At 42.3% G+C, this 13,162-nt stretch overlaps 1 pseudogene across 1 annotated transcript; it reads left to right on the forward strand.

Moving 5' to 3' along the window:
• The first annotated feature begins 264 nt into the window (after nt 1-264).
• Nucleotides 265-12,507, forward strand: LOC308552140 (large ribosomal subunit protein bL9m pseudogene; annotated as a pseudogene). The gene is made up of 3 exons: nt 265-347; nt 11,763-12,277; nt 12,361-12,507. The product of its transcript is annotated as a large ribosomal subunit protein bL9m pseudogene (transcript).
• Nucleotides 12,508-13,162: the final 655 nt, after the last annotated feature.

A 13,162-nucleotide genomic window follows, 5' to 3' on the forward strand; every position in this document is an offset into this window, starting at 1 on the left:
TAGGATTTAAACCTAAACTCAAAAGATCAATTGCTATACTTCATGTCTCTTTATGTTCAGTCAAAGGAGACATCACTGATATAAAATGGGTTTTGGAGTTAGGCTTTGTATTAGTCAGGGAACAGAACCAATAGAGTGTGTGTGTGTGTGTGTGTGTGTGTGTGTTAAGATTTATTTTAAGGAACTGGCTCCTGCAGTTGTGGATACTGACAAGTCTAGAATTTGCAGGTCAGGCTGGTGGGCTAGAAATTCAGGGAAGAGTCGATGTTGCAGTTTGAAGCAGAATTTCTTCTTCGGGAAACCTCAGTATTTGCTCTTAAGGATAAGGCTCACCCACATTATGGAAGGTAAAAAAAAAATGTACTGATTTAAATATTAATCACACATAAAAATTAACCATCACAGTTTTTTTCTTATTTTATTTTTTGATTAAGTTTGCATTCAGTACTATTTTGTATTAGTTTCAGGTGTACACACAGTGGATAGACAGTGATATAGGTTACAAAGTGTTCCCTCTGATATTTTAAGTGTCCGCCTGGCACCACAGATAGCTATTACAATATTGTTGACTATATTTCCTAGGCTTTACCTTGCATCCCCGTGCCTATTTTGTAACTACCAATTAGTACTTCTTAGTCCCATTATAACCATCACAGTTGTGGTTTTCTTTTTTGAAGAGGGTGGATCTTCAAAAGTACTTTCCCAAGATGAGCCTGCTCCCAAGTGAAAAACCAGTCCCAGGAGTTGGCGATCCTCTTGCTACAGCGGTGCAAGTGTGGCATTGGCCAGAAGAGGGCGCTGCCTTCTGTTTGTGTAACAATCCGCATGGGAACCAATGGAACGGAAGAGATTTTGACATTACTTTCAACTAATTCTTTTTTTACAGCCCTTGATTTCAACTTTGGTAGAATAAGTGCCTATGAACTTTTAGTTTCACTGTGAGGCCAAAGCACCTCATTGACAATACTCAAACTTTACCTTCAATACTGCAGACATGAAATGACTGTGTCCTTTGGTTTCCTGGTGTGTTATAACTGGTCTAGTCAGCACAGCCCAACCAGTTTTTCCAGATCTGGCCAACTCAGGCTGATGCAGGGGGAAGGAAGAAGCTGGGGCTGTTGGCGATTGAGAGAAAGAACTGGGAGGACCCCTGGGGCTCCCGGCAGTTGAGGAATCTTCTAGTGAGATACAGAGGGCAAGCTTGGGAGGTTACTGCTTCTGGGTTTGAGCAAATAATATTACAGGCCCCTTTGGCACTACAGCTCTGTCTAGCAGAGCAGTTTATCTAATCTCTGGATTCTTAATTTGAAATGGAAATTCACATAAGTATAGTTTTTCTTCAGTTCTCATTAATAATTAACACACACACACCCTTTGCTCTAATTTTAATGACAGCTTACACTTGAGCAGTTTCAGACTTTACAGAGGGCTTTCCCATCCCACAGCAAGTACTAGAGCAGGTACTAATTATTTCCAATTGACAGTTGGTTTGCTCTGGTGGCCCCTGTAATCCAAGCCTAGAGGCCTGGGGCTTGGTTTTAGCTCTGTGCTCTGTCACCTGTCAAAAACACATTCCTGACTTTCATTCACTGCTGTTTCCAATGTCCATTAAAGCTGAATGTATGCAAACCCTGTGACCCAGCAATTCCACTTGTAGGAACATCCACAACAGAAGTGTCTGCATGTGAGCACCAAGAGGTATGTGCAAAACTGTTTATAGCAGCATTATTTGAAATAGTAAAAAACAACCCCAAATTCCATTAGTATAGAGCTGATAAAGAAACTGTGGTATCTTTTTTTTTAAAATCCTCACTCAAGGATATGTTTATTGATTTTAGAGAGGGAGGAAAAGGAGGGGGAGAGAGAGAGAAACATCAGTGTGAGAGAGACATCAATCGGTTACCTCCTCTACACACCTGACCAGGGATCAAACCCACAATCTAGGTATGGGCCCCAACTGGGAATAGAACCTGAAACCTTTTTGGAGTTCCGGATGACACTCCAACCAACTGAGCCACCCTGGCTGGGCAACTGTATATTTCTATCATGGAATACCATATAGTAATGAGAATAAATAAATAAGAGTACACAAAACGTGAATAAATGTCACCAGTATATGTAAAGTTCAAGAACAAGCATAATTAGTGTACATCTCTAGGGTGATCGAAGTTGGGCTTTTGACTCTGAAACAGCTATAATTCAAGAAAGTTAAAACCCCAATGGAGGTAAAGAAACCTTCTTTGATGTCCAAGAAAGGGACTGTGACTATGAGTGCTTATGCTGCGCTTACTGTAGGAAAGATCTTGTTTATTGTCTTCTCCTGGGCTGGATAGTAGAGTATATTTTACTATAGTTTTGAAAAACATCTATAATGTTGCATAATAGATTGTCCATATTAATAACTAAATAAATAGTATATCAAATTGTAAAACAAAAAGAACAGGCATAATTAATATGAAGTGTTGAAAGGTTGTGGCTATACCTCAAAGCACTAGTAACCAGGAGGAGGTATGGGGTCCTCAGGAGCACCGTTAATGTTCTACTTCTTGACCTAGGTAGTAGTCACCTGGGTAATATAGGTGTGTTCACTTTGCACAGATTCACCAATCTGTACATTTTTGGTGTATGTACTTTTCTGTATGTATGTTCCACTTCAATTAAAAGTTTAAAAATCCCAATTTGTCCAGCTGAATTACTTTTCCATGAGCAAACGTTAGTTTTGCTTAAACTGCCCAAGCGTAGCTTAACCCTGATGAAAACAGATTTGTTTATTGTTCTGCTCTGACAGTGAGCACACCACCATTCCCTGAAAGTGCTTCTGAAGGGTTGAGAGAGCAGGTCGACATGTGCCTTTGCAATTGTGTGTGCAAGAATGCGTTCCAGAAGGGCTGCCACACAGGAAGCTCAGCCCCTGCCCCCCATACCACAAACACATGTTCCTTCTGCGTGTCCAGAGAGTAGGGAAGGGGGCGCACCCAAGGAGGACACGCCAAACACAGCAAACATCTCTCCAAATGACTGTCCCATTTTTAACAGCCAATGACACTAGCACTATTTTGCAGGAAAAACGAGAAACCTACCCCTGTATCCCAAAGGTACAGATGGCACCTCTAGAAGAGAGACCAAAAGCATGGGGCAGCAAACTGAAGCTGCTCAGAAGTCCATGGCAAGCCCTGGTGAAGTCATAAATGGAACCAGATTTCCTGTTTCCCAGATATAGCCTGCTTCTCGTTAGCCCTTATTGCTCCTTGCAGGACCTGGGTACTTGAAAATCTCAAAGGACAAAATGTACAATGACACATTAGATCAAAGGTTGGCTGTCTCCATCCATGGGCCAGGGCTAAACACACACACACACACACACACACACACACACACACACACCCTTTCTCCCTAGCTCCCTCTGCTGCTTTGGAGAGCTTCTACCATCACTTCAGCTCCTTGTTACCTTCTGTGTCAGCAATTCACCGCTGTTTCAGTCCCATACTCCATCCCAGGGGCAAAAGAGAATCTTGAAAACCACTTTGATAGACACCCACTCTCATGCTCTCTGCAGCTGAATTGCATTTGGAGGAGCTGACCCCACTTTCTTTCCTGCAAATGGTCAGAGGGACACTAGCTGTACTTTTTGTACCTTTCCATGTTACGGTAGGATCATCAGAACTGTGGAGGCTGGGCCATAAGGTATGTTGTGACCACCACCGCAGAACAATGGGATGAGAGCAGAGGCCAGGACTGAGCCAGGGTACATTCTTCCAGGGTTTACATGAGTCCTGAAAGAAGCAGAGATACTCTGGGGTATGCATAATTGGAACCCCACACCAGGAGTTTTCCCACAGTGGCAATACTCAAAGTCAGGTAGGTGGCACAGAGACATATACAAAGGAGTTCATTGTAGTGTTGTTGTTACACAGAAAAAAATGAGAAGCAACTGAAACATCCAGCAACAAAAGTATCAAATTATATGATATCTTCATATACCGTGGGTTATCATACAGCCATGAAAAGAATGAGGCAGCTCTATATTAACTAACACAAAGTGGTCTATGCTATAATATTAAGCGATAAAGGCAAGTTGGAGAAAACTATGTATCACATTTATGTGTTCTAAAATTCCTGTATGTGTGCACACGCAGTCTCACACACACTAGCACTGGTAAACAGACAGAAAAAGATCAAGGATACTCACTGTCAGATTACCCATGAAGAGGGGAAACGAAGTAGGGAGATGAGGAGGAACTTTTCAATTGCACCGTATTTGTTTCTACAGTATTTGTTCATGAAATCCCAATAGTTATTTTGCAATTTAAAAAGCATTTTTAAAACTGAGGCTATGGGGATGGAGTATGGAGGTGACACATTTGATGGGGAGTGGTCAGCACAGTCAGAAGCTTCTGTGAGTCAGGACCCAGGGCTGGGAAGTGGGCTCTCCCACATGAAGGGAGAGGCTCCAAGCTCTTGATGATGCATGACCGATCCTTTTTTTTTCTTGTTTGCACTCTCTGTGGTCATGTGCTCTTGGTTCTCTGTCTTTGGGGTCATGTGCTCTTGGTTCTCTGTCTTTGGGGTCATGGGCTCTTGGTTCTCTGTCTTTGGGGTCATGTTGGTTCTCTGGGTTACTTCCAATCCTAGCAGCCAGAGGGAAAGACCCCCACCCTTAGAAAGCCAAGGGAGGATGGCTTGGGCCAACTTGGCTCTAAGCTTTATGAAGAAACTTCTTAGTGCCCACCCTCTTGAGGTTCTTTTCCTTAGTGCCCACTTTTTGGGGGTTCTTTTCCTGGGCCTTTGCTATCAGAGCACAAGATCTCCAGAGGCTGAGAAAAAGGTACCACAGCACATGGCTAATTTTTAGTCCAGTTTACTGTTGTTCTCAACCCAGATCCCACCTTAGAATTGCTCGGGGAACTTTAAAAAACATAAGCCTCAAATATGCATTGAAATATAGAATAAATGTTTTGCTATGTTAGCAGATGACCAGTGTGGGTGAAATAGAAATTTTCATCCATTCTGGAATGCGCGTAAATTGGTTCATAGCTATTTGAAAAACAATTGGGCCAATAATAAAATTTCTCGGAATTTCTCCTAATGAAATACAAAACAGCTGCAATAAGGAAAATTTATGTAAAGATTGGCTCATCATGTCTCCTTTTATAATAGCTAAAAACTGAAAACAAACTAAATGTTCAACAAATGGCAGGTGAATGGGTAAATATGTGTACTTCATGGAACATTCCCCAACAATTAAAGTTGTAATGAAAATCTGTAACAATAAATAAAAATGTGCTAATGATAGACTTGTAACTTTTTTGGACAAAAGTACTTTTGTACTTATATTAAAGTTCATTTCAAGAGAAAGAATAAATATGTTCAGGTCTCATCCCACTCTAATTAAATCAGAAGCTTGGGGGGTGGGGCCTGGACATCAGAAAATTTTTAAGTTTCCCCAGATGATTCTAATTGAAGCCCAGGCTGAGAGAAAAACACTCGCCTTGGATTGGAATGAGACCTCCCCATTCAGCTGTGGCCCAGTCTAGCTCTTCTGGATGGAGTTCTACATGAGGAACTGAATTCCCCTGGCCTTGTCCCTGCATATGGGGACTAGTGGGTCAGGCGGTGCCCCCAGTAGGAATCTAATAATAAATTTGGGATCATGGCCAAATATCTTTACATCTAATCACAAACAGAGTCAGGTACACTCATTAGGAAGTAAATGGTTAAAATAATCTAGGTGAGAGTGAGGGCTTGAACTGGGTCGGGACAGCAGTGGGAGGCATAGCAGAAGCAGATCCTACACAGCTTGGCACCCGAGCAAATGAAGGTGCCTACAGAGTTGGAACCAAACCCTGGAATGTAGGTGGCCTGTCCAGGAGGGGATCCAGCCCTGCAGAGCCCCTGGGTGCCTGCCTGCAAGTGTCAACCTCCACAGTCTTGTTAGTAGGGATAAAGCAGAAAGCTGAGAAGGTTTGCAACCAGGAGATGCTTGCCTACAGGCCTCTTTACAAGAAGATGCTACAGCCTATTTGTTGTTGGGTCAAAGGAAACAGATAAAAACCTAATAGGAGAGAGAAAACTCATGAAAGGTGAACAGTCAAAGGGGTCTATCAGCAGAATATAATGATCCCCTTGTGACTCAATATTCTGAGGCCCTCAGGGGAAGAGTGACATAGTGATGTGGCATGATTGGCAGGCCACCAAAGAGCTCCCTGCTCATAAATGTTCTCCTTACCCAGGCTCCCTGTTGCCTAGAATTCCACTGTTAGGTAAATTTTGCTAGGATTACTAAGCAGTACACATTTATTGTTGAAAGGAGTAACACTTTGATTCAGCAACAATTTAGTGGAATTGGTTTATGATTTATTCAGCCAATTTAAGTGCCTACTTGGTACTTGGTGGTACTATGGGAACTAGGTAGGACACAATGGAAAGAAGACTTTGTCAAGGTGCTAAGACCTAATTCCATTCAGAAGTATCTACTGAACACCTGTCACCTCACAGGGAGCTGGTGCTGAGACAGGAGGAAACAGAAAAATGCACAACACTGTCACCTCCCTCAAGGAGCTTTTTGCCTTGTTGGAGGAATCCAAACACACAAAAGATGGATGGAAAAAGCCACTGCCTATTAAACTGCTAATATAATCAAGGGCCAACATGAAGAGTGGGACTAAATGCCTGCATGTCAAAGAGCCTTTTCAGATACTCTCACGATTGAACTACACTAACCCTTTTCATTAGGGAGCCTGGAAAATAAGTTATTATAACCCTACTGTTTTCTGAATATTAACATGGGTGTGACTTCCTGTTTCTGAGGCCTCACCTTAGTTTTTGATCTACACCATATAGCTCTGGCTAGGCTGAGCACTACTGAAAGGGACTTATTTATTAAGCATTTATGTGCATAAGGGCCCACCCACTTTTTTGCCTATGCTCCCAACTCTGGACACTTGCTACGTCTGAGTTCAGGTTTCACTTTGAATGAACACCCACAAGATATGTGGTTTTTGTTTATCATAGTCATGTGTACAAGATATCCTCATGAGAAAAGCCTCAGCAGCTGCTGGCTCCAGCTGTCACTAGGGAGGAAGGACTGAGATAGTCACCCAACTGGAGTAATAAAGCAAGATTTAGTAACAAAGGAACAGACATAGCTCAGAATCCAGGCATCATGCAGGGCCAGACAGGGTGATACTGCCAAATCTTGAGAAACTGTGCCTTTTTATGAAACTGTCATTGGTAAATTATATTATCCTGGAAACACATTCAAGGCCAGAGATCCTTCAGGGCCCAGGAGGAATGAGGAATGTGGACTAGTACATTCTTAGTACAAGAAACAGATCTACATCTAGCCTGGAGGAGGGGCAAGCTTGCTGGCACTGGGGCTGGGGAAAGACTGGGAGCCAAACTGGAAATCAAATCTGGGAAATCAAGGAAGAACAGACAAAACACAACCTAAGGTCAGACAGTGAGGGGGCACGAGTTTCAGAGGAAGAGCACAGAATGGGGCACAAGATGAAGATGGGAGTTCAAAACCAGGGGAGTTAATTGAGATTACAGACCAAGAAAAATATTCATTGCTTCTGGAGGTAGGGGGGCTGACTGGGAAGATAGAGAGGAAACTGTCTGAGAAGATACAGAGATTGTAACAGTGGGGAACTATAATCCACCCCACCATTCTTTTGACATTGTTTCTATAAATACTATATGTAGCTTGTAGATAAATAGCATGTTTATATAAGAATCCTAGGAACTAACCAGAAGATACAGATTCTGATCTTTAGTCATCCCAGTTCTGGGAGATTTGCTGACCTTCAACCCTAGAACCAGGATGCCATGGAACAAAGACCAGGATGACACACACCAGATCATCATTTGACCAGCTTTGAGGTCCTTAATGGAATGGACTGTGCTGGTCCGCATGTAGAGAACTTTTCAACTGTCTTTCCTTGATATCTTTGTTCTGCTTTGCCTCTCCCTCCTTATAAAAACCTCTGCCTGCACTGAGATGGGGAGATGGGCTTTGGACAAGAGTCCCCCATCTTCTCAGGTGGCTGACATTTGAATAAACCCCTTTCCTTCTTCACCAGCACCTGTCTCATGAGTTTGGCATTTGTGGCTGCAGGCAGCTGAACCTGGGTTTTGGTTACAAGATGAGTATCCATATCTTGAAAGAAGTGTGTATTACACAGGTATATCCATTTGTCAAAAGTCATTTAATTGTATACTTAGGCTTTGTGCATCTTAATGTTTGTAAATTTTACCTTAAAAATTGTAAACATATTGAACTCTCATTAGGTTTACACACACACATACACACATACATATATATATATGTGTGTGTGTGTGTATATATATAATATGTCTTTATTGATTTCAGAGAGAGGAAGGGAAAGGGAGAGAGAGAAACATCAATGATGAGAGGGCCATTGATCGGCTGCCTCTTGCACACCCCCCACTGAGGATCGAGCCCTCAACCCAGGCATGTGCCCTGACCGGGAATCCAACTGAGATCTCCTGGATCATAGGTAGATGCTCAAGTGCTGAGTCATGCTGGCCAGGCTCATTAGGTTTATGTTTAGCAATGCTATGGATTAGCAGTTCTGAAACTACAATCAGTGTATTACTGAGCTTGAGACTAATGGAATCTGGATTCTTTGCTGTTGGGAAAAGAAGTTACAAATGAAATGCAGAAGGGGTGGGTGGGTGTTTTTGCATTGGAGTTGGAGTTATCAGTATAACTATGTATCTATGTCTAACCTTAATTTCTCTCCAAATACACATATATATACTTCTGATATATATCTCTACATTTATCTACTTCTCTGTGTGTTTATGTAATATTACTTAATTGTGTCTACTAAGAGCACCTAGAAGCAATAACACACCAGTAGGAATGAGCACAGTTAGCACTCAGATCTTGGATTCTAAATACCATTCCCCTCTAAAGGAGCCAGGGATCCTTGAGAAATGATTTATCCTAGGGTCAGGTCAGGGAAAGTAGAGGATGAGCCTGGAACATCTTGTTTTATGCCAAAAAAATAAGGAAGTGTTCAAAGAATCTTGGGAATATATTGGAAGAACTCTGAAGCCAGCTTGAAGAGGCTCCCAGTGGCTAAATTGAAGACAATTTGAGTATCAGAATAAATAATATTTGTAATTTGAATAAATTGAGAATCCATCTTAATATAAACAAACAAACAGAGGTGAAGGAAAACCTCTCATTACAGTAGAAAGTCATCATCAATGGATGCTAAAACTGATGGGTAAAGTTTGATAAGAAATAGATAATTACAGCATTACAATGTATGCTCCCACAAATTACTTATTAATTACAAAGGAAAAAATAACTTCACAGTGGCAGACACCACTTAATCAACTCATCAAACCTAACATCACTGTATTGGTATAAACCAATATTGAATATCATGTGCCTTCGATTAGGATACTTGAAGAAGGACACACCTTCAATTCTGTGATATTCCTACCAAAAATGCATAATCTGAATCTAATCATGATGAAACATGAGGCAAACCCAAATTAAAAGATATTTTACAAAACAGCTATACTCTTTTAAAATGTCAGGGTCGAGAAATGCAAAGACTGAAGAAATGTTCCAGAATAAAGGAAAATAAATAGACCTGACAACTAAATGCTGTGCATGATCAGGAGAAGGGAAAAAAAAAAGTAAGGACACTTTGGGGCAATTAAGGAAATACAGGGTGGGGCAAAAGTAGGTTTACAGTTGTTCAAATGGTAAATAATACAATAATAAATAATAATATAAGAATAAACTCTGTTTTGCTCACTTATAACTGTAAACCTACTTTCGCCCCAGCCTGTAGGTAGTAGTGTTATAGTGACACTTCATTTCCTGATTATGTTAACTGTATGGTGGTTATGTAAGGGTACAGTAACCACCCTGGCTAGGTGGCTCAGTTTGTTGGGCATCATCCCAAGCACCAAAAGGTGGCTGGTTCGATTCCTGGTCAGGGCACGTGTCTTGGTTTTGGCTGGACCCCCGGGAGGGGGAGTGCAGGAGGCAGCCAATTGATGTTCTGTTCTCACATTGATGTTTCTCTTTCTCTTTCATGCCCTCCCTGTCTAAAAACCAATAAAAATATTAATTTAAAAGAAGAGTACAGTCACCTCCCTGAAGGAGCTTTTGGAAAATGCTCACTGGAGTATTTAGAGGGGTAAAGGGGCACGGCATCAATTTGCTGTAAAATGGGAGAGACAAAGAGAGAGAATAAGACAGAAGTGCAAACAAATGGATCAGAGTTTGCACTATTCTTGTCATTTTTCTGTACAATGGAAATGATATCAAAATAAAAAGAACCTTCCTAAAACAAAACAAAGCAAATAAACCTTTGTCTGTGGTCAGGAGCCAGGCAACAAACATGACGATCACTGCAGCCGGGAGGCCTATGCTTCCTGTTGGGGCCAGAGCCAGCCTGAAGTGTGGTCATTCCGGAGCCCAAAGCCCCCCGGGGGGGGATGGGTAATCACCCGTGGGATAGGCTAAGCTGGCTGAAACATGTATGATGAAAATCCCGTCTGTGAATAGACCACAAGCTGGCGTGCAGCTCCTGACAGAGCCTACCACATCCTTACAGCAGAGAGGCCTTGTATGTAGCAGTTTTGCATCAGATGATTCATGGGTAACACACAGCAAACAGAGATGAATCATTTGTAAACGTGTGAATGGTGCTCAGATTTCATCTCTTTTAATAAATTGTGTAAGTCTTCTGCTTTTGTTACAGCCCATCAAGAAATAGAAATGTGTTTGCATTTTTGTAAGGAGGGCTAATATTTTAATCTAGTAAAAGAGTTTAGGGTTCAAAGAGTATAAGGTAAAATCAAAGTTTTCCCATTTAGTAAGAGTACAATTAAAAATACAATTTCCCTAGGCCCTGGCCAGCTAGCTCAGTTGGTTAGAGCATTGTCCCGATAGGCCGAGGTTGGGGGTTCCATCCCTGGTCAGGGCGTACACAAGAATCAACCAATGATTGCATAAATAAGTGGAACAACAAATCTCTTTCTCTCTCTCTCTCTCTCTCTCTCTCTCTCTCTCTCTATCTTTCTCTCTCCCCCTTTCTGTCTCTAAAATCAACAAATAAAAATGTAAATATACATACACACACACACACACACACACACACACACACACACACACACACATATATATATATATATATCGTGTCCCTAAGCAATTATTTCCCAAAGAGAAGCATACAGTTTACAAGCAAACATAATTCATTACTGTCTCTCTGTGGTTAATACCCAATGCCCGGCCTTTTGCCACAGCTCTAGTGCCATCTTTTGATGTGGCCATACATTCAGCAAACTAAATCCCCACAAATCTAAGACCAAATTAATTGAAAGTAAAACAGAGTCCTTCAAGCAACCCTAGTAACTTTTTCTCAAAGTAAGAGGAAATCACTGTCAGATCCCCTCAAATCAGCCCCACTGTGTAAGTTGCTCCTGACATTTAGCTTACATTAGGGCTGGGCCTGGGAAGGACTGAGTGATTGCACTGTTAGGGAGTGGGACAACCCAGAACTCACCTTGCCTTTTCTTCTGCTTGCCTGTGAGGAGTGTTTTTAACTCCCATTCTGGCTCTAGCAGGGCAGTGCCCTGCCCTGGGCAGCACCTGGACACCATTAAAGGAGGCGCTGCCCCAGGAAGGCCTGGAAAACACAACTTATTAAAGCTAAGCTGAGTCACTGGGGTGTGGAGGCTACTGAGTCACATTCTTGCAACATATCAAGCAAACAGAGAACAGGGAGAGATTCTGTAAAACTTTTTCAAGGCCAGGCTCACCCTCACTCTCCAGCTGCCAGGGCAAGGTCATCGGTCATCCTGGAGCACTGGGGGAAGGTGCCACTGGTCAGGGAGGGCCAGAAGCCACACCTGCACCGGCGACACTGCGTCTACAAGCTGGTGGGGGACAGGGAACACTGGCCAAGGACAACCTGGAGCACATCCTCATGCAGTCGGTAGAGGAGCTTGGAGTCTGGGGTGACCTGGTTTCAGTGAAGAAACCTGCAGGCTGTATCAACTCCTTGCTCAAGGACTGGCTGTATATTCATCCCCTGAAAACACAAGAAGCTGTTTGAAGAGGAGAAACTGCTTAGACGAGAGGGAAAATTAAGAAAGATCCAGACCAAGGCAGGTGAGGAGACAGTGAAATTTCTGAGAAGCTGTCACCTGGAGGTGGGGTGAAAAACAATGCCAAATGGGAACTCAACCCTGAAATAGTTCTTTGCCACTTTCTCAAACATCTGTAATAGAGTCAACAGGAAAAAAATTAATAATAATAATAAAATTAAAAATAAAAATTTTTTTAAAAGGTTGAAAAAAAAATCTCGGTGTTGTGGTAGGACCACATGCATTAAAGCTACCAGAAGAGCCCATCACACAGTGGAGTGTTGGTGTGAGGTGATGGTAAACGGGCTTGACACTGTCAGGGTACCTATGACTGAGGTGAACTTTGAGAGCTGCAAGACTAAATAATATAATTGCTGCTTAGCCCAGCGAGCTGCCGAAGGAGTACCCTCACCAGCTCCCAGACGATCTGAACCTGCTCTCCCTCAGAAGCCGTGAAGCAGAATCCAAAGCACAGTGGAGCCAAGATGAACCAGCTCTGACCAAATATGGAATTTTAGAGAGCATACGTGGACATTGGGCTAAACTGCATATACATGTTGAATTCTTCATGCTTGCCCTCCCCATCTTTGACTGTTGTCACATCTAGACTTCCTGGGGTAGTCCTGCTCAAGAAGTACCATGCTGTCAATTTGATCAGCTGAATAGTAATAGACCAAACAGTCTAGATCCTATTTTCTCTTCTTCCATTGGAATTCACTGGAACAAGTGGAAGAGCCATTGTCTTTAGTACTTGGCTCATTGTCATCATCCAAACTGAACATTTATGTCTCAAGAAGAAATTAAGAGGTTGTGTTCTAAACACACACACACACAAACCCGTTTTCAAGGCCACTTCACAAAAGCATTCACCAGCTCTGCAAAAATGAAATAAAAGGTGAGCAGAGCCACAGCTCCCAACTTGGGCCAGTCCGAACCAAACAAGGTCAGGTTAGCCCATGGCTGATCCAAGAGAGTACACGAAGAGACTTCTTGAAAAGCAAATCCTTTCTGGGGTCTGAAG

This window comes from Miniopterus schreibersii, assembly GCF_964146895.1.
Source record: "Miniopterus schreibersii genome assembly, chromosome: 1".
Taxonomy (NCBI): domain Eukaryota; kingdom Metazoa; phylum Chordata; class Mammalia; order Chiroptera; family Miniopteridae; genus Miniopterus; species Miniopterus schreibersii.